Source organism: Pleurodeles waltl, unplaced genomic scaffold, assembly GCF_031143425.1.
Source record: "Pleurodeles waltl isolate 20211129_DDA unplaced genomic scaffold, aPleWal1.hap1.20221129 scaffold_39, whole genome shotgun sequence".
Lineage (NCBI taxonomy): Eukaryota > Metazoa > Chordata > Amphibia > Caudata > Salamandridae > Pleurodeles > Pleurodeles waltl.
The window spans coordinates 2,805,001-2,824,543 of record NW_027150097.1 but is presented as its reverse complement, the minus strand read 5'-3'; the positions used below and the strand labels follow the sequence as shown (position 1 = coordinate 2,824,543).

General features: G+C 45.7%; 7 non-coding genes across 7 annotated transcripts; all 7 read right to left on the bottom strand.

The window, feature by feature from the left end:
* Positions 1–6,957: 6,957 nt before the first annotated feature.
* Positions 6,958–7,030, bottom strand: TRNAT-UGU (transfer RNA threonine (anticodon UGU)). The gene has a single exon. It is a non-coding gene; the product is annotated as a tRNA-Thr (tRNA).
* Positions 7,031–8,792: 1,762 nt separating this feature from the next.
* TRNAT-UGU (transfer RNA threonine (anticodon UGU)) lies at positions 8,793–8,865 on the bottom strand. Its single transcript has one exon. It is a non-coding gene; the product is annotated as a tRNA-Thr (tRNA).
* Positions 8,866–10,627: 1,762 nt separating this feature from the next.
* TRNAT-UGU (transfer RNA threonine (anticodon UGU)) lies at positions 10,628–10,700 on the bottom strand. Its single transcript has one exon. It is a non-coding gene; the product is annotated as a tRNA-Thr (tRNA).
* Positions 10,701–12,432: 1,732 nt separating this feature from the next.
* Positions 12,433–12,507, bottom strand: TRNAT-UGU (transfer RNA threonine (anticodon UGU)). Its single transcript has one exon. It is a non-coding gene; the product is annotated as a tRNA-Thr (tRNA).
* A 1,762-nt stretch (positions 12,508–14,269) lies between these two features.
* TRNAT-UGU (transfer RNA threonine (anticodon UGU)) lies at positions 14,270–14,342 on the bottom strand. Its single transcript has one exon. It is a non-coding gene; the product is annotated as a tRNA-Thr (tRNA).
* Positions 14,343–16,104: 1,762 nt separating this feature from the next.
* TRNAT-UGU (transfer RNA threonine (anticodon UGU)) lies at positions 16,105–16,177 on the bottom strand. The gene has a single exon. It is a non-coding gene; the product is annotated as a tRNA-Thr (tRNA).
* A 1,735-nt stretch (positions 16,178–17,912) lies between these two features.
* Positions 17,913–17,985, bottom strand: TRNAT-UGU (transfer RNA threonine (anticodon UGU)). Its single transcript has one exon. It is a non-coding gene; the product is annotated as a tRNA-Thr (tRNA).
* Positions 17,986–19,543: the final 1,558 nt, after the last annotated feature.

The window sequence follows — 19,543 nt, the reverse complement described above, 5'->3', positions numbered from 1 at the left end:
GCAAAGACTGGACTTTGTGTGCCTTCCATCTTGAAGAAGAAATCTCCAAGGGCTTGATGTAGAGCTTGCCTCCTGTTGTTGAAGTCTCAGGGATAGCAAAGACTTCTTCCTGCCAGCACCTGGAGTCTCTGGAGAGACCCCTACTCTGCTCTGTGGTGCCCTTCCAGTCCCTGGGACCCTGAAAGGAGAGGCTGGCAGCCTAAGGACAAAAATACACGCACCGAGCGCCGTGCGGAGAAAAGATCGACGCAAATCCGATCGCGGCTGAGAAAACGACGCGACGCCGGCTCCGCAGCTGAGAAACGATGCCGCAGGAAACGCGACCGGAGAATCGACGCCCGGAGCAGGAGAAACGACGCGCCGCATCGCTGACGAAGGCTGAGAGATCGCAACCTGCGCCGCGGGACTTTCGGACCGTCGCGTGGCTGGCTTTTTCGACGCGCATCGCCGTGCCGAGTTGTTTTCGACGCATATAACCGTGCAGGGTTATTTTCGACGCACACCGCCCGTGCGGGGTTATTTTTGACGCAAACCAGGTACATTTACACGCTAGCAGCGCTAGTGTGTTGTTACAACTACCTAAAGACTCTTTTTATTTTAAACCTTTAAAAAATCATAACTTGACTTGTGTATGTTGGATTTTTGTCGTTTTGGTCTTGTTTTGTCTAGATAAATATTTCCTATTTTTCTAAACTGGTGTTGTGTCATTTTGTAGTGTTTTCATTAAGTTACTGTGTGTGTTGGTACAAATACTTTACGCCCAGCACTCTGAGGTTAAGCCTACTGCTCTGCCAAGCTACCAAGGGGGTAAGCAGGGGTTAGCTGAGGGTGATTCTCTTTTATCCCAACTAGAGTGAGGGTCCTTGCTTGAACAGGGGGTAACCTGACTGTCAACCAAAGACCCCATTTCTAACATTGGTGACCAGCGGTCGGGATTGGACTTGTATTTGTACTTGACATACAGTAATTAAGTGTACACTACTGTTTTGATCTCAGACCACTACGTGACCACATACTACTTGTTTGGTGATCTTTTGATTTTTCTCTTAAGGACTCTTTTTATTCTACTTCCATGATTTTGCTGATCCCTTGACTGATTCTTTTTACTTCATTGGGAAATTATTTTTTTCTGCCTTTTGGAACTTTGCACTTGTGACCATCATGTCTCAATCTGGAGATGCAACAGCTGGAGCTGTGTTTGAAATGGAGAAACTGAAGGAGTACTCAGTTGCTCAATTGAAACAGTTCCTTAAAGATCTTGACTGTCCCACTGAGAGCTCCACCAGGGAGGGGGAGCTGCAACAGGCACAGAGGGCCTGGGTGACAATCAAGAAGGCTGGAAGGCACACAGAGGAGGAGAATATGGGGGGGGAAGTGCAGAGGATACACAGTGGTGTAGTGGAGGAACCTGTTACGCCTGGGGGGAGGGTCCCCAGGAGGGATGGCAGGGTGTCACCCAAGGGTCTGACTCCTGAAGAGTTACAGGACAGACAGGCAGAGAGGGAGTACCAATGGGAGCTGAAAAAGCTCGATTGGGAGCTGGAAGAAAGGAGGAGGAACTTAGAGATTAAAAAAATGATTTATGCTTACGAGCTTAAATTGAAAGAGCTGGAAGTCATGAGGGCTGAGTCCAGCTGGAATGGTGGCAGCAACAATTGTATATCCAGTGATGCTGCAGAAGTGCACATGCCCAGAGAGGTGGTGCCCTACTTGAAGGAGGGAGTTAACACACGCCAGGAGGTTCAGGGGTATGAGGTAGCTCCAGTGATGCACAGGGTCCCTGAGGTGGATTGGGGAACTGGCATGGGGAGTCATATTCCTACTGGTGGGAGGGACACTCTACTGACTCTAGGTGAGAGTGACAGGGAGAGGGGTTCCCCCCAGGTAGAAGTCCTGGTTATGGAGTGTGAAGACATCCCAGAAGAGTGTGGGTTGAGTGTCAGGGACAGTCAGGTACTGTCTCACCAGTCTCAGGAGGGTGATGTGGGGTGCTTTGTCAAAGCAGAGTCAATGGATGGTTGGGTGAAGGGTTCTTTGGTTAATTCATGTGAGGGGCTGAGCGATGTAATTGCTGGAGAGCATATGTCTAGTCCTTATTTTCCAGAGCTATGCCAACACCAGGTGGAGTGTGAGTTCTCTGACCCCAGGGAGCTTACAATGGAGGCAGACTTCTGGGTGAGTACCAGAGAGTCTGAAGAGGCATTTGGGGGTGCTCCTGAGAGGAGTGGTCTAGGTAGTTCCCAACCAGGTGAGGTAGGGAAGGATTGTAGTGTCCCAGGTAGGTCCCAGTGTAGTGGGATGGGTGAGGGACCCCATGTCCAGTCTCAGAGGAGAGGGAATGGGGATGGGTTGAGGCCCAAGGTGCCCGAGATCCGGTCCCAGGTCCAGGAGGGTTCCCTGCGGGAACACCAGGAGGGGAGCCTAGCCTGTACCATAGGGCCATCTGTTGAAGGAGGCCCCACAGTGTCAGGAGAACTTGGGGGGGCGGCTGTAGCCAGCGTCCCACCAGTTCTGGTGTCTGGCAGTACCACTCCTAGTGAGGGGGTGCAGAAGTCCAGACAGAGGGTTGAGAGGGGGTTGCGGACCCCAGTGGAGAACCCGGAGGGTCAGGGGTCAGCTCTGAGAGCAGAGCCCCCCATGAATGACCTTGGTGAGACCATTTCTGGACTGGGGGGAATCCAGACTCTGTCACATGGGCAGAGGTCAGGAGACCTGCGCCAGCCAGACTCTTGTGTGGCCCTTCGGGACAGTGTGTCCCTTGAGGGGGGTAAGTGTGCCCCCCTGGAAGTCCTGGTGTGCCAGGCAGTGGTTCAACCGCAGGGTGGTGACTCTGGGTTGAATAATCAGGTTCAGGGGGTAAACTCTGACCTGATGGGGGGTAAGTGTGCTCCCAAGGAAGTCCTGGTGTGCCAGGCAGTGGTTCAACCGCAGGGTGGTGACCCTGGGTTGGATGACCAGGTTCAGAGGGTAAACTCTGACCTGGTGGGGGGTAGGTATGCCCCCCAGGAAGCCCTGGTTTGCCAGGCAGTGATCCAGTCTGTGGGTACAGACCCTGGATTGGGAGGCCAGGTTAAGGGTGTCCCCCCTGACCTGGAGGAAGGGGCTACTGCTAACAGTGCCCCTACCATGTTGTCTTCTGGGGGGGCCACTCCTAGTTGGGTGGTTCAGGACCCCAGAAGAGAGGGCAGGGGGAGGGAAGCCTCACCCCTGGCCCTGGTCCAACCTGAAGGTACAGACCCCAGGTTGGAGGATCAGTTGCAGGTTAACATCCCTGCACTGATGGAAGAATTGTGCAGGACTGCTTCTACAAGCACCCTGACAGTTTTTGACTCTGGGGGTGCCGCTTCTGCAGGAAGGGTACAGAGCCCCAGAGGAGAGGACCAGGGTCAGGTTAACATCCCTGACCTGGTGGAAGAGAGAGTGGTCAAAGGGTGCCAGGCACCTGGGGCTACCACCCCCCACTCTCCACAGTCACAGTGGTTAGAGAGGCCTGAGGTCGGGCTTTCATCCCTGACAGTTGTCTGGGGCCACTGTGGCTTGCTGTCCTGGTGGACAGAGTTGCCCCTGGGGGGGGGAGGACGAGAGTCACACCCCGGGGGTGGAGTGGGCAACACCACTGTGTTGGCCCTGGTGGTACTATCTGCCCATTGCAATACATCTGTGAGCAAAGTAAAGTTAGGTGTTGCACAGATGGTGTCTGTAGATGTGGAGAAGGGTTCCCCATGGGTTAGCTTAGTGGGCCCTGAGAGTATGGACAGAGGGATCCAACTGGAGTCAGGAAGGCGTAGAACTGGAACATGCCCCTGCTGTTGTGGGCCTGGGTCCCTGTTCTATCGCCCCAATCAGGGAAGTACATCAAGGTATTGATTGTTCTCCCCTGGCTTTAGGCTGGTAGGGGGTCGTGTTAGACTTTTGCTTATGCAGGGTCATCCCCAGTCTTTTTTGCCTCCTGCCTCCTATTTTTTTCGGACCTGTTGCTGTTGGCTTTTCAACTCTGAGCACTTTACAACTGCTAACCAGTGCTAAAGTGCATATGCTCTCCTGTTTAAATTGTATGTAAGTGGTTTATCCATGATTGGCATATTTGACTTACTAGTAAGTCCCTAGTAAGGTGCACTAGAGGTGCCAGGGCCTGTAAATCAAATGCTACTAGTGGGCCTGCAGCACTGGTTGTGCCACCCACATAAGTAGCTCTGTAATCATGTCTCAGACCTGCCACTGCAGTGTCTGTATGTGTAATTTTACACTGTAAATTCGACTTGGCAAGTGTACCCACTTGCCAGGCCTAAACCTTCCCTTTTCTTACATGTAAGGCACTCCTAAGGTAGGCCCTAGGTAGCCCCAAGGGCAGGGTGCAGTGTATGGATAAGGTAGGACATATAGTAATGTGGTTTATATGTCCTGACAGTGAAATACTGCCAATTTCGTTTTCACTGTGGCAAGGTCTGTCTCTCTCATAGGATAATATGGGGGCTACCTTTAAATATGATTAAAGTGTAGATTCCCCTAGAGAGTAGATGGACATGTGGAGTTTGGGATCCCTGAACTCACAATTTAAAAATACATCTTTTAGTAAAGTTGATTTTGAGATTGTGCGTTTGGAAATGCCACTTTTAGAAAGTGAGCATTTTCTTGCTTAAACCATTCTGTGACTCTGCCTTGTTTGTGGATTCCCTGTCTGGGTCAGTTTGACAGTTGGGTTGTTTTTCACCTCACACCAGACAGTGACACAAAGGGAGCTGGGGTGTAATCTGCATTTCCTGATTAGCCATCTCTGCTAGGAGGGAGGGGTGGAGTGGTCACTCTCATCTGAAAGGACTGTGCCTGCCTCTGACAATGCTGTCTCCAACCCCCTGGTGTGTGTCTGAGGCCTTGCCTGGGCAAGGCAGGATTTCACAAGAAGGTGTGAGTCCCCTTTGAAGGAAGGTGACTTCAAAGACTAAAATGGGTATAAGAAGGGCACCCAAACTTACAAACTTTAGAAACACTTCTGGAACCAAGGGGAACCTCTGCCTGGAGAAGAGCTGATAGCTGAGGAAAACGTGCTGCCCTGCCTGTGACTGTGCTTTGTGGAGCTTTCCTGCAGTGCTGCTTCTGCCAGAGTAAGAGGGCAAAGACTGGACTTTGTGTGCCTTCCATCTTGAAGAAGAAATCTCCAAGGGCTTGATGTAGAGCTTGCCTCCTGTTGTTGAAGTCTCAGGGATAGCAAAGACTTCTTCCTGCCAGCACCTGGAGTCTCTGGAGAGACCCCTACTCTGCTCTGTGGTGCCCTTCCAGTCCCTGGGACCCTGAAAGGAGAGGCTGGCAGCCTAAGGACAAAAATACACGCACCGAGCGCCGTGCGGAGAAAAGATCGACGCGAATCCGATCGCGGCTGAGAAAACGACGCGACGCCGGCTCCGCAGCTGAGAAACGACGCCGCAGGAAACGCGACCGGAGAATCGACGCCCGGAGCAGGAGAAACGACGCGCCGCATCGCTGACGAAGGCTGAGAGATCGCAACCTGCGCCGCGGGACTTTCGGACCGTCGCGTGGCTGGCTTTTTCGACGCGCATCGCCGTGCCGAGTTGTTTACGACGCATATAACCGTGCAGGGTTATTTTCGACGCACACCGCCCGTGCGGGGTTATTTTTGACGCAAACCAGGTACATTTACACGCTAGCAGCGCTAGTGTGTTGTTACAACTACCTAAAGACTCTTTTTATTTTAAACCTTTAAAAAATCATAACTTGACTTGTGTATGTTGGATTTTTGTCGTTTTGGTCTTGTTTTGTCTAGATAAATATTTCCTATTTTTCTAAACTGGTGTTGTGTCATTTTGTAGTGTTTTCATTAAGTTACTGTGTGTGTTGGTACAAATACTTTACGCCCAGCACTCTGAGGTTAAGCCTACTGCTCTGCCAAGCTACCAAGGGGGTAAGCAGGGGTTAGCTGAGGGTGATTCTCTTTTATCCCAACTAGAGTGAGGGTCCTTGCTTGAACAGGGGGTAACCTGACTGTCAACCAAAGACCCCATTTCTAACAATAATTAATTGAACTTTTGCCGGTTACATAGATAATTGGACTTTTGCCGATAGGTTTCAATATGAGTGAACTGTAGCGGCGCGATTGCGCTCATTATTTACATTTAATGAGTCAAGAAAAGTCTGGTTGGGAGTTTACAACTGCTAATAGCTCTATCTCGGAGAAATGCCAGACCAGTTGTATTGCAAGTGCTTGTTTACTCCTTGTATCTGTTCTGCAAATTGCAGCACACCACATGCAAAGAGGCAGTAACATGGAGAAATAAAGACATCTGTTCTCCTTACACCAGCCTCGGGGAGGCGCACCATTGTGGCACAAAACCATGACTGTATGTTTTTGTAAACATGTGTTTACATCAAAATCCATGTGTGGATGTACAAGAAAACCATGTACCACCTGTGGAACACCTACCTGACGCAAAGTAAAGCATGGCAGAGCAAGGTGCTGTGTGCTGTTACTTTTTCTTAACATGTGCATGGCTTTGTAAATACCAAAAAACAAATTGTGTTAATGCTGCATCGAAAAAGTGATGCAACCCGATGAAAAATCTGTTTAAACATGGGCCTAAATGTACACTTAAATTCCGGACCCGAAAAAAAGAACAAGTTAAAATCTCACAGTGAAATCAGGATGATATTTAAAAAATGACATGTGCATTGGAAAGGACGTGGCTGAAGGGGGACCAAAGCCAACGACCAAGTCAAGAATGATATTTTGGGATGTCACACTCTAAACATCCCCCATACTCACACAAGTCAATTGTATGACCCTGTAGGAGTCTTGTGTTTGTCATTCCACTGACACTGTGTGTAATGCCCCCCTTTCTTGCGTGCTTTGCCCTGTGTCGCCTTTGTTTTTCTATCTTGAAAATAATATTTGTAGTGAGGCTCCCCAATGAACTAAAAAGTGTTGTTAAATCCAAAATGTTTGTGAGGCTTCAGTGAGATTTGAACCCACGACCCCTGGTTTACAAAACCAGTGCTCTAACCCCTGAGCTATGGAGCCAGGTGCTTGACAAGATGCCGTGCTGAGGACTATATGAAGGAGCAGAGCGCACCTGAGTTACAATGGAATCAGCAGGAGAGAGGATTGTGGGAGTCTGAGAAGGAACAGGGGCATAGCTTCGAACCTGAATCTGGCATAGCTTTCCAAGGCTACTGTTGCCAGTGTTTGTGTATTTTAAAAAGGTAGTAAATTTGTTTCCTTTCAAGGAGTACATCTATGGGTGCAGATTTGCTACTTTTTTGGTAAACTGATCACTAATTGGAATATTTAGAAAGAAGGGACGCAGTGCAGCACAGCGAGCAAAGTTCCTTTGTGCGTCACTCGAAGAGAGCAGAACTGAGACATATCTTCACAGAAATGGTGCAGTTCTGCTCTTTGTCTATGCAAAGGTGCACTTCGGGCTGCCTTGAGTGCAAGGGTATCTGCCTTATGTTCAGGAGAGCTGATGTGCATAAAGGGATATCTTCCTCCAACTATCCTAGGAGATTTTTTAGAGTCAAGCCTGCGCTAGAATGCGCTTGCGCATGCGTATTGCTTGCGAGACGCTGTAGTAGTTAGAAAAGGGCTAGGAGCTCCGTCCATTTCACGTTGGTGTCTTTCATTGGTTCGTGGGCTTCCCTGTTAAAATCTGCTTGCTTTCGTTAGTGGAAGGCATGCATACGTCATGCCTTTTCCGGTGGTTAGCCCTCCTTGAGCGCAGCGACCAAGTACTGAAAACATAGGAGGCTCGCTGTTTTCCATCTGGTTTGTGGACTACTTTTTCTCTTTTTTTCACAGCACGATCTCGTTTGACAGAAGTCGAGCTCATTGCATGACATCGACCCTGTTACATAATTAATTGAACTTTTGCCGGTTACATAGATAATTGGACTTTTGCCGATAGGTTTCAATATGAGTGAACTGTAGCAGCGCAATTGCGCTCATTATTTACATTTAATGAGTCAAGAAAAGTCTGGTTGGGAGTTTACAACTGCTAATAGCTCTATCTCGGAGAAATGCCAGACCAGTTGTATTGCAAGTGCTTGTTTACTCCTTGTATCTGTTCTGCAAATTGCAGCACACCACATGCAAAGAGGCAGTAACATGGAGAAATAAAGACATCTGTTCTCCTTACACCAGCCTCGGGGAGGCGCACCATTGTGGCACAAAACCATGACTGTATGTTTTTGTAAACATGTGTTTACATCAAAATCCATGTGTGGATGTACAAGAAAACCATGTACCACATGTGGAACACCTACCTGACGCAAAGTAAAGCATGGCAGAGCAAGGTGCTGTGTGCTGTTACTTTTTCTTAACATGTGCATGGCTTTGTAAATACCAAAAAACAAATTGTGTTAATGCTGCATCGAAAAAGTGATGCAACCCGATGAAAAATCTGTTTAAACATGGGCCTAAATGTACACTTAAATTCCGGACCCGAAAAAAAGAACAAGTTAAAATCTCACAGTGAAATCAGGATGATATTAAAAAAATGACATGTGCATTGGAAAGGACGTGGCTGAAGGGGGACCAAAGCCAACGACCAAGTCAAGAATGATATTTTGGGATGTCACACTCTAAACATCCCCCATACTCACACAAGTCAATTGTATGACCCTGTAGGAGTCTTGTGTTTGTCATTCCACTGACACTGTGTGTAATGCCCCCCTTTCTTGCGTGCTTTGCCCTGTGTCGCCTTTGTTTTTCTATCTTGAAAAGAATATTTGTAGTGAGGCTCCCCAATGAACTAAAAAGTGTTGTTAAATCCAAAATGTTTGTGAGGCCCCCGTGAGATTTGAACTCACGACCCCTGGTTTACAAGACCAGTGCTCTAACCCCTGAGCTATGGAGCCAGGAGCTTGTCAGGATACTGTGCTGGGGACAATATGAAGGAGCAGAGCATACCTGAGTTACAATGGAATCAGCAGGAGAGAGGATTGTGTGAGTCTGAGAAAGAAAAGGGGCATAGCTTCAAACCTGAATCCGGCATAGCTTTCCAAGGCTACTATTGACAGTGATTGTGTATTTTAAAAAGGTAGTAAATTTGTATCCTTTCAAGGAGTACATCTATGGGTGCAGATTTGCTACTTTTTTGGTAAACTGATCACTAATTGGAATATTTAGAAAGAAGGGACGCAGTGCAGCACAGCCAGCAAAGTTCCTTTGTGCGTCACTCGAAGAGAGCAGAACTGAGACATATCTTCACAGAAATGGTGCAGTTCTGCTCTTTGTCTATGCAAAGGTGCACTTCGGGCTGCCTTGAGTGCAAGGGTATCTGCCTTATGTTCAGGAGAGCTGATGTGCATAAAGGGATATCTTCCTCCAACTATCATAGGAGATTTTTTAGAGTCAAGCCTGCGCTAGAATGCGCTTGCGCATGCGTAGTGCTTGCGAGGCGCTGTTGTAGTTAGAAAAGGGCTAGGAGCCCCGTCCATTTCACGTTGGTGTCTTTCATTGGTTCGTGGGCTTCCCTGTTAAAATCTGCTTGCTTTCGTTAGTGGAAGGCATGCATACGTCATGCCTTTTCCGGTGGTTAGCCCTCCTTGAGCGCAGCGACCAAGTACTGAAAACATAGGAGGCTCGCTGTTTTCCATCTGGTTTGTGGACTACTTTTTCTCTTTTTTTCACAGCACGATCTCGTTTGACAGAAGTCGAGCTCATTGCATGACATCGACCCTGTTACATAATTAATTGAACTTTTGCCGGTTACATAGATAATTGGACTTTTGCCGATAGGTTTCAATATGAGTGAACTGTAGCAGCGCGATTGCGCTCATTATTTACATTTAATGAGTCAAGAAAAGTCTGGTTGGGAGTTTACAACTGCTAATAGCTCTATCTCGGAGAAATGCCAGACCAGTTGTATTGCAAGTGCTTGTTTACTCCTTGTATCTGTTCTGCAAATTGCAGCACACCACATGCAAAGAGGCAGTAACATGGAGAAATAAAGACATCTGTTCTCCTTACACCAGCCTCGGGGAGGCGCACCATTGTGGCACAAAACCATGACTGTATGTTTTTGTAAACATGTGTTTACATCAAAATCCATGTGTGGATGTACAAGAAAACCATGTACCACATGTGGAACACCTACCTGACGCAAAGTAAAGCATGGCAGAGCAAGGTGCTGTGTGCTGTTACTTTTTCTTAACATGTGCATGGCTTTGTAAATACCAAAAAACTAATTGTGTTAATGCTGCATCGAAAAAGTGATGCAACCCGATGAAAAATCTGTTTAAACATGGGTCTAAATGTACACTTAAATTCCGGACCTGAAAAAAAGAACAAGTTAAAATCTCACAGTGAAATTAGGATGATATTAAAAAAATGACATGCGCATTGGAAAGGACGTGGCTGAAGGGGCACCAAAGCCAACGACCAAGTCAAGAATGATATTTTGGGATGTCACACTCTAAACATCCCCCATACTCACACAAGTCAATTGTATGACCCTGTAGGAGTCTTGTGTTTGTCATTCCACTGACACTGTGTGTAATGCCCCCCGTTCTTGCGTGCTTTGCCCTGTGTCGCCTTTGTTTTTCTATCTTGAAATGAATATTTGTAGTGAGGTTCCCCAATGAACTAAAAAGTGTTGTTAAATCCAAAATGTTTGTGAGGCCCCAGTGAGATTTAAACTCACAACCCCTGGTTTACAAGACCAGTGCTCTAACCCCTGAGCTATGGAGCCAGGAGCTTGTCAGGCTACCGTGCTAGGGACTATATGAAGGAGCAGAGCGTACCTGAGTTACAATGGAATCAGCAGGAGAGAGGATTGTGTGAGTCTGAGAAAGAAAAGGGGCATAGCTTCAAACCTGAATCTGGCATAGCTTTCCAAGGCTACTATTGCCAGTGATTGTGTATTTTAAAAAGGTAGTAAATTTGTATCCTTTCAAGGAGTACATCTATGGGTGCAGATTTGCTACTTTTTTGGTAAACTGATCACTAATTGGAATATTTAGAAAGAAGAGACGCAGTGCAGTACAGCGAGCAAAGTTCCTTTGTGCGTCACTCGAAGAGAGCAGAACTGAGACATATCTTCACAGAAATGGTGCAGTTCTGCTCTTTGTCTATGCAAAGGTGCACTTCGGGCTGCCTTGAGTGCAAGGGTATCTGCCTTATGTTCAGGAGAGCTGATGTGCATAAAGGGATATCTTCCTCCAACTATCCTAGGAGATTTTTTAGAGTCAACCCTGCGCTAGAATGCGCTTGCGCATGCGTATTGCTTGCGAGACGCTGTAGTAGTTAGAAAAGGGCTAGGAGCCCCGTCTATTTCACGTTGGTGTCTTTCATTGGTTCGTGGGCTTCCCTGTTAAAATCTGCTTGCTTTCATTAGTGGAAGGCATGCATACGTTATGCCTTTTCCGGTGGTTAGCCCTCCTTGAGCGCAGCGACCAAGTACTGAAAACATAGGAGGTTCGCTGTTTTCAATCTGGTTTGTGGACTACTTTTTCTCTTTTTTTCACAGCACAATCTCGTTTGACAGAAGTCGAGCTCATTGCATGACATCGACTCTGTTACATAATTAATTGAACTTTTGCCGATATGTTTCAATATGAGTGAACTGTAGCAGTGTGATTGCGCTCATTATTTACATTTAATGAGTCAAGAAAAGTCTGGTTGGGAGTTTACAACTGCTAATAGCTCTATCTCAGAGAAATGCCAGACCAGTTGTATTGCAAGTGCTTGTTTACTCTTTGTATCTGTTCTGCAAATTGCAGCACACCACATGCAAGAGGCAGTAACATGGAGAAATAAAGACATCTGTTCTCCTTACACCAGCCTGGGGGAGGCGCACCATTGTGGCACAAAACCATGACTGTATGTTTTTGTAAACATGGGTTTACATCAAAATCCATGTGTGGATGTACAAGAAAACCATGTACCACCTGTGGAACACCTACCTGACGCAAAGTAAAGCATGGCAGAGCAAGGTGCTGTGTGCTGTTACTTTTTCTTAACATGTGCATGGCTTTGTAAATACCAAAAAACGAATTGTGTTAATGCTGCATCGAAAAAGTGATGCAACCCGATGAAAAATCTGTTTAAACATGGGCCTAAATGTACACTTAAATTCCGGACCCGAAAAAAAGAACAAGTTAAAATCTCACAGTGAAATCAGGATGATATTAAAAAAATGACATGTGCATTGGAAAGGACGTGGCTGAAGGGGGACCAAAGCCAACGACCAAGTCAAGAATGATATTTTGGGATGTCACACTCTAAACATCCCCCATACTCACACAAGTCAATTGTATGACCCTGTAGGAGTCTTGTGTTTGTCATTCCACTGACACTGTGTGTAATGCCCCCCTTTCTTGCGTGCTTTGCCCTGTGTCGCCTTTGTTTTTCTATCTTGAAAATAATATTTGTAGTGAGGCTCCCCAATGAACTAAAAAGTGTTGTTAAATCCAAAATGTTTGTGATGCCCCACTGAGATTTGAACTCACGACCCCTGGTTTACAAAACCAGTGCTCTAACCCCTGAGCTATGGAGCCAGGTGCTTGACAAGATGCCGTGCTGAGGACTATATGAAGGAGCAGAGCGCACCTGAGTTACAATGGAATCAGCAGGAGAGAGGATTGTGTGAGTCTGAGAAGGAACAGGGGCATAGCTTCGAACCTGAATCTGGCATAGCTTTCCAAGGCTACTGTTGCCAGTGTTTGTGTATTTTAAAAAGGTAGTACATTTGTTTCCTTTCAAGGAGTACATCTATGGGTGCAGATTTGCTACTTTTTTGGAAAACTGATCACTAATAGGAATATTTAGAAAGAAGTGACGCAGTGCAGCACAGCGAGCAAAGTTCCTTTGTGCGTCACTCGAAGAGAGCAGAACTGAGACATATCTTCACAGAAATGGTGCAGTTCTGCTCTTTGTCTATGCAAAGGTGCACTTCGGGCTGCCTTGAGAGCAAGGGTATCTGCCTTATGTTCAGGAGAGCTGATGTGCATAAAGGGATATCTTCCTCCAACTATCCTAGGAGATTTTTTATAGTCAAGCCTGCGCTAGAATGCGCTTGCGCATGCGTAGTGCTTGCGAGACGCTGTTGTAGTTAGAAAAGGGCTAGGAGCCCCGTCCATTTCACGTTGGTGTCTGTCATTGGTTCGTGGGCTTCCCTGTTAAAATCTGTTTGCTTTCGTTAGTGGAAGGCATGCATACGTCATGCCTTTTCCGGTGGTTAGCCCTCCTTGAGCGCAGCGACCAAGTACTGAAAACATAGGAGGCTCGCTGTTTTCCATCTGGTTTGTGGACTACTTTTTCTCTTTTTTTCACAGCACGATCTCGTTTGACAGAAGTTGAGCTCATTGCATGACATCGACCCTGTTACATAATTAATTGAACTTTTGCCGGTTACATAGATAATTGCACTTTTGCCGATAGGTTTCAATATGAGTGAACTGTAGCAGCTCGATTGCACTCATTATTTACATTTAATGAGTCAAGAAAACTCTGGTTGGGAGTTTACAACTGCTAATAGCTCTATCTCGGAGAAATGCCAGACCAGTTGTATTGCAAGTGCTTGTTTACACTTTGTATCTGTTCTGCAAATTGCAGCACACCACATGCAAAGAGGCAGTAACATGGAGAAATAAAGACATCTGTTCTCCTTACACCAGCCTCAGGGAGGCGCACCATTGTGGCACAAAACCATGACTGTATGTTTTTGTAAACATGGGTTTACATCAAAATCCATGTGTGGATGTACAAGAAAACCATTTACCACCTGTGGAACACCTACCTGACGCAAAGTAAAGCATGGCAGAGCAAGGTGCTGTGTGCTGTTACTTTTTCTTAACATGTGCATGGCTTTGTAAATACCAAAAAACGAATTGTGTTAATGCTGCATCGAAAAAGTGATGCAACCCCATGAAAAATCTGTTTAAACATGGGCCTAAATGTACACTTAAATTCCGGACCCGAAAAAAAGAACAAGTTAAAATCTCACAGTGAAATCAGGATGATATTAAAAAAATGACATGTGCATTGGAAAGGACGTGGCTGAAGGGGCACCAAAGCCAACGACCAAGTCAAGAATGATATTTTGGGATGTCACACTCTAAACATCCCCCATACTCACACAAGTCAATTGTATGACCCTGTAGGAGTCTTGTGTTTGTCATTCCACTGACACTGTGTGTAATGCCCCCCGTTCTTGCGTGCTTTGCCCTGTGTCGCCTTTGTTTTTCTATCTTGAAAAGAATATTTGTAGTGAGGCTCCCCAATGAACTTAAAAGTGTTGTTAAATCCAAAATGTTTGTGAGGCCCCAGTGAGATTTGAACTCACGAGCCCTGGTTTACAAGACCAGTGCTCTAACCCCTGAGCTATGGAGCAAGGAGCTTGTCAGGATGCAGTGCTGGGGACTATATGAAGGAGCAGAGCATACCTGAGGTACAATGGAATCAGCAGGAGAGAGGATTGTGTGAGTCTGAGAAAGAAAAGGGGCATAGCTTCAAACCTGAATCTGGCATAGCTTTCCAAGGCTACTATTGCCAGTGATTGTGTATTTTAAAAAGGTAGTAAATTTGTATCCTTTCAAGGAGTACATCTATGGGTGCAGATTTGCTACTTTTTTGGTAAACTGATCACTAATTGGAATATTTAGAAAGAAGGGACGCAGTGCAGCACAGCCAGCAAAGTTCCTTTGTGCGTCACTCGAAGAGAGCAGAACTGAGACATATCTTCACAGAAATGGTGCAGTTCTGCTCTTTGTCTATGCAAAGGTGCACTTCGGGCTGCCTTGAGTGCAAGGGTATCTGCCTTATGTTCAGGAGAGCTGATGTGCATAAAGGGATATCTTCCTCCAACTATCCTAGGAGATTTTTTAGAGTCAAGCCTGCGCTAGAATGCGCTTGCGCATGCGTATTGCTTGCGAGACGCTGTTGTAGTTAGAAAAGGGCTAGGAGCCCCGTCCATTTCACGTTGGTGTCTTTCATTGGTTCGTGGGCTTCCCTGTTAAAATCTGCTTGCTTTCGTTAGTGGAAGGCATGCATACGTCATGCCTTTTCCGGTGGTTAGCCCTCCTTGAGCGCAGCGACCATGTACTGAAAACATAGGAGGCTCGCTGTTTTCCATCTGGTTTGTGGACTACTTTTTCTCTTTTTTTCACAGCACGATCTCGTTTGACAGAAGTCGAGCTCATTGCATGACATCGACCCTGTTACATAATTAATTGAACTTTTGCCGGTTACATAGATAATTGCACTTTTGCCGATAGGTTTCAATATGAGTGAACTGTAGCAGCACGATCGCGCTCATTATTTACATTTAATGAGTCAAGAAAAGTCTGGTTGGGAGTTTACAACTGCTAATAGCTCTATCTCGGAGAAATGCCAGACCAGTTGTATTGCAAGTGCTTGTTTACTCTTTGTATCTGTGCTGCAAATTGTAGCACACCACATGCAAAGAGGCAGTGACATGGAGAAATAAAGACATCTGTTCGCCTTACACCAGCCTCGGGTAGGCGCAACATTGTGGCACAAAACCATGACTGTATGTTTTTGTAAATATGGGTTTACATCAAAATCCATGTGTGGATGTATGAGAAAAACATGTACCACCCGTGGAACACCTACCTGACGCAAAGAAAAGCATGGCAGAGCAAGGTGCTGTGTGGTGTTACCTTTTCTTAACATGTGCATGGCTTTGTAAATACCAAAAAACGAATTGTGTTAATGCTGCATCGAAAAAGTGATGCAACCCGATGCAAAATCGGTTTAAATATGGGCCTAAATATACACTTACATTCCGGACCCGAAAAAAAGAACAAGTTAAAATCTCACAGTGAAATCAGGATGATATTAAAAAAATGACATGTGCATTGGAAAGGACGTGGCTGAAGGGGCACCAAAGCCAACGACCAAGTCAAGAATGATATTTTGGGATGTGACACTCTAAACATCCCCCATACTCACACAAGTCAATTGTATGACCCTGTAGGAGTCTTGTGTTTGTCATTCCACTGACACTGTGTGTAATGCCCCCCTTTCTTGCGTGCTTTGCCCTGTGTCGCCTTTGTTTTTCTATCTTGAAAAGAATATTTGTAGTGAGGCTCCCCAATGAACTTAAAAGTGTTGTTAAATCCAAAATGTTTGTGAGGCCCCAGTGAGATTTGAACTCACGACCCCTGGTTTACAAGACCAGTGCTCTAACCCCTGAGCTATGGAGCAAGGAGCTTGTCAGGATGCCGTGCTGGGGACTATATGAAGGAGCAGAGCATACCTGAGTTACAATGGAATCAGCAGGAGAGAGGATTGTGTGAGTCTGAGAAAGAAAAGGGGCATAGCTTCAAACCTGAATCTGGCATAGCTTTCCAAGGCTACTATTGCCAGTGTTTGTGTATTTTAAAAAGGTAGTAAATTTGTTTCCTTTCAAGGAGTACATCTATGGGTGCAGATTTGCTACCTTTTTGGTAAACTGATCACTAATTGGAATATTTAGAAAGAAGGGACGCAGTGCAGCACAGCGAGCAAAGTTCCTTTGTGCGTCACTCGAAGAGAGCAGAACTGAGACATATCTTCACAGAAATGGTGCAGTTCTGCTCTTTGTCTATGCAAAGGTGCACTTCGGGCTGCCTTGAGTGCAAGGGTATCTGCCTTATGTTCAGGAGAGCTGATGTGCATAAAGGGATATCTTCCTCCAACTATCCTAGGAGATTTTTTATAGTCAAGCCTGCGCTAGAATGCGCTTGCGCATGCGTATTGCTTGCGAGACGCTGTAGTAGTTAGAAAAGGGCTAGGAGCCCCGTCCATTTCACGTTGGTGTCTTTCATTGGTTCGTGGGCTTCCCTGTTAAAATCTGCTTGCTTTCGTTAGTGGAAGGCATTCATACGTCATGCCTTTTCCGGCGGTTAGCCCTCCTTGAGCGCAGCGACCAAGTACTGAAAACAAAGGAGGCTCTCTGTTTTCCATCTGGTTTGTGGACTACTTTTTCTCTTTTTTTTCACAGCACAATCTCGTTTGACAGAAGTCGAGCTCATTGCATGACATCAACTCTGTTACATAATTAATTGAACTTTTGCCGATAGGTTTCAATATGAGTGAACTGTAGCAGCGCGATTGCGCTCATTATTTACATTTAATGAGTCAAGAAAAGTCTGGTTGGGAGTTTACAACTGCTAATAGCTCTATCTCGGAGAAATGCCAGACCAGTTGTATTGCAAGTGATTGTTTACTCCTTGTATCTGTTCTGCAAATTGCAGCACACCACATGCAAAGAGGCAGTAACATGGAGAAATAAAGACATCTGTTCTCCTTTCACCAGCCTCGGGGAGGCGCACCATTGTGGCACAAAACCATGACTGTATGTTTTTGTAAACATGGGTTTACATCAAAATCCATGTGTGGATGTACAAGAAAACCATGTACCACATGTGGAACACCTACCTGACGCAAAGTAAAGCATGGCAGAGCAAGGTGCTGTGTGCTGTTACTTTTTCTTAACATGTGCATGGCTTTGTAAATACCAAAAAACTAATTGTGTTAATGCTGCATCGAAAAAGTGATGCAACCCGATGAAAAATCTGTTTAAACATGGGCCTAAATGTACACTTAAATTCCGGACCTGAAAAAAGAACAAGTTAAAATCTCACAGTGAAATTTGGATGATATTAAAAAAATGACATGTGCATTGGAAAGGACGTGGCTGAAGGGGCACCAAAGCCAACGACCAAGTCAAGAATGATATTTTGGGATGTCACACTCTAAACATCCCCCATACTCACACAAGTTAATTGTATGACCCTGTAGGAGTCTTGTGTTTGTCATTCCACTGACACTGTGTGTAATGCCCCCCGTTCTTGCGTGCTTTGCACTGTGTCGCCTTTGTTTTTCTATCTTGAAATGAATATTTGTAGTGAGGCTCCCCAATGAACTAAAAAGTGTTGTTAAATCCAAAATGTTTGTGAGGCCCCAGTGAGATTTAAACTCACGACCCCTGATTTACAAGATCAGTGCTCTAACCCCTGAGCTATGGAGCCAGGAGCTTGTCAGGCTACCGTGCTGGGGACTATATGAAGGAGCAGAGCGTACCTGAGTTACAATGGAATCAGCAGGAGAGAGGATTGTGTGAGTCTGAGAAAGAAAAGGGGCATAGCTTCAAACCTGAATCTGGCATAGCTTTCCAAGGCTACTATTGCCAGTGATTGTGTATTTTAAAAAGGTAGTAAATTTGTATCCTTTCAAGGAGTACATCTATGGGTGCAGATTTGCTACTTTTTTGGTAAACTGATCACTAATTGGAATATTTAGAAAGAAGGGACGCAGTGCAGTACAGCGAGCAAAGTTCCTTTGTGCGTCACTCGAAGAGAGCAGAACTGAGACATATCTTCACAGAAATGGTGCAGTTCTGCTCTTTGTCTATGCAAAGGTGCACTTCGGGCTGCCTTGAGTGCAAGGGTATCTGCCTTATGTTCAGGAGAGCTGATGTGCATAAAGGGATATCTTCCTCCAACTATCATAGGAGATTTTTTAGAGTCAAGCCTGCGCTAGAATGCGCTTGCGCATGCGTATTGCTTGCGAGACGCTGTTGTAGTTAGAAAAGGACTAGGAGCCCCGTCCATTTCACGTTGGTGTCTTTCAATGGTTCGTGGGCTTCCCTGTTAAAATCTGCTTGCTTTCGTTAGTGGAAGGCATGCATACTTCATGCCTTTTCCGGTGGTTAGCCCTCCTTGAGCGCAGCGACCAAGTACTGAAAACAAAGGAGGCTCGCTGTTTTCCATCTGGTTTGTGGACTACTTTTTCTCTTTTTTTTCACAGCACAATCTCGTTTTACAGAAGTCGAGCTCATTGCATGACATCAACCCTGTTACATAATTAATTGAACTTTTGCCGGTTACATAGATAATTGCACTTTTGCCGATAGGTTTCAATATGAGTGAACTGTAGCAGCACGATCGCGCTCATTATTTACATTTAATGAGTCAAGAAAAGTCTAGTTGGGAGTTTACAACTGCTAATAGCTCTATCTCGGAGAAATGCCAGACCAGTTGTATTGCAAGTGCTTGTTTACTCTTTGTATCTGTTCTGCAAATTGCAGCACACCACATGCAAAGAGGCAGTAACATGGAGAAATAAAGACATCTGTTCTCCTTACACCAGCCTCGGGGAGGCGCACCATTGTGGCACAAAACCATGACTGTATGTTTTTGTAAACATGGGTTTACATCAAAATCCATGTGTGGATGTACAAGAAAACCATGTACCACCTGTGGAACACCTACCTGACGCAAAGTAAAGCATGGCAGAGCAAGGTGCTGTGTGCTGTTACTTTTTCTTAACATGTGCATGGCTTTGTAAATACCAAAAAACAAATTGTGTTAATGCTGCATCGAAAAAGTGATGCAACCCAATGAAAAATCTGTTTAAACATGGGCCTAAATGTACAATTAAATTCCGGACCCGAAAAAAAGAACAAGTTAAAATCTCACAGTGAAATCAGGATGATATAAAAAAAATGACATGTGCATTGGAAAGGACGTGGCTGAAGGGCACCAAAGCCAACGACCAACTCAAGAATGATATTTTGGGATGTCACAC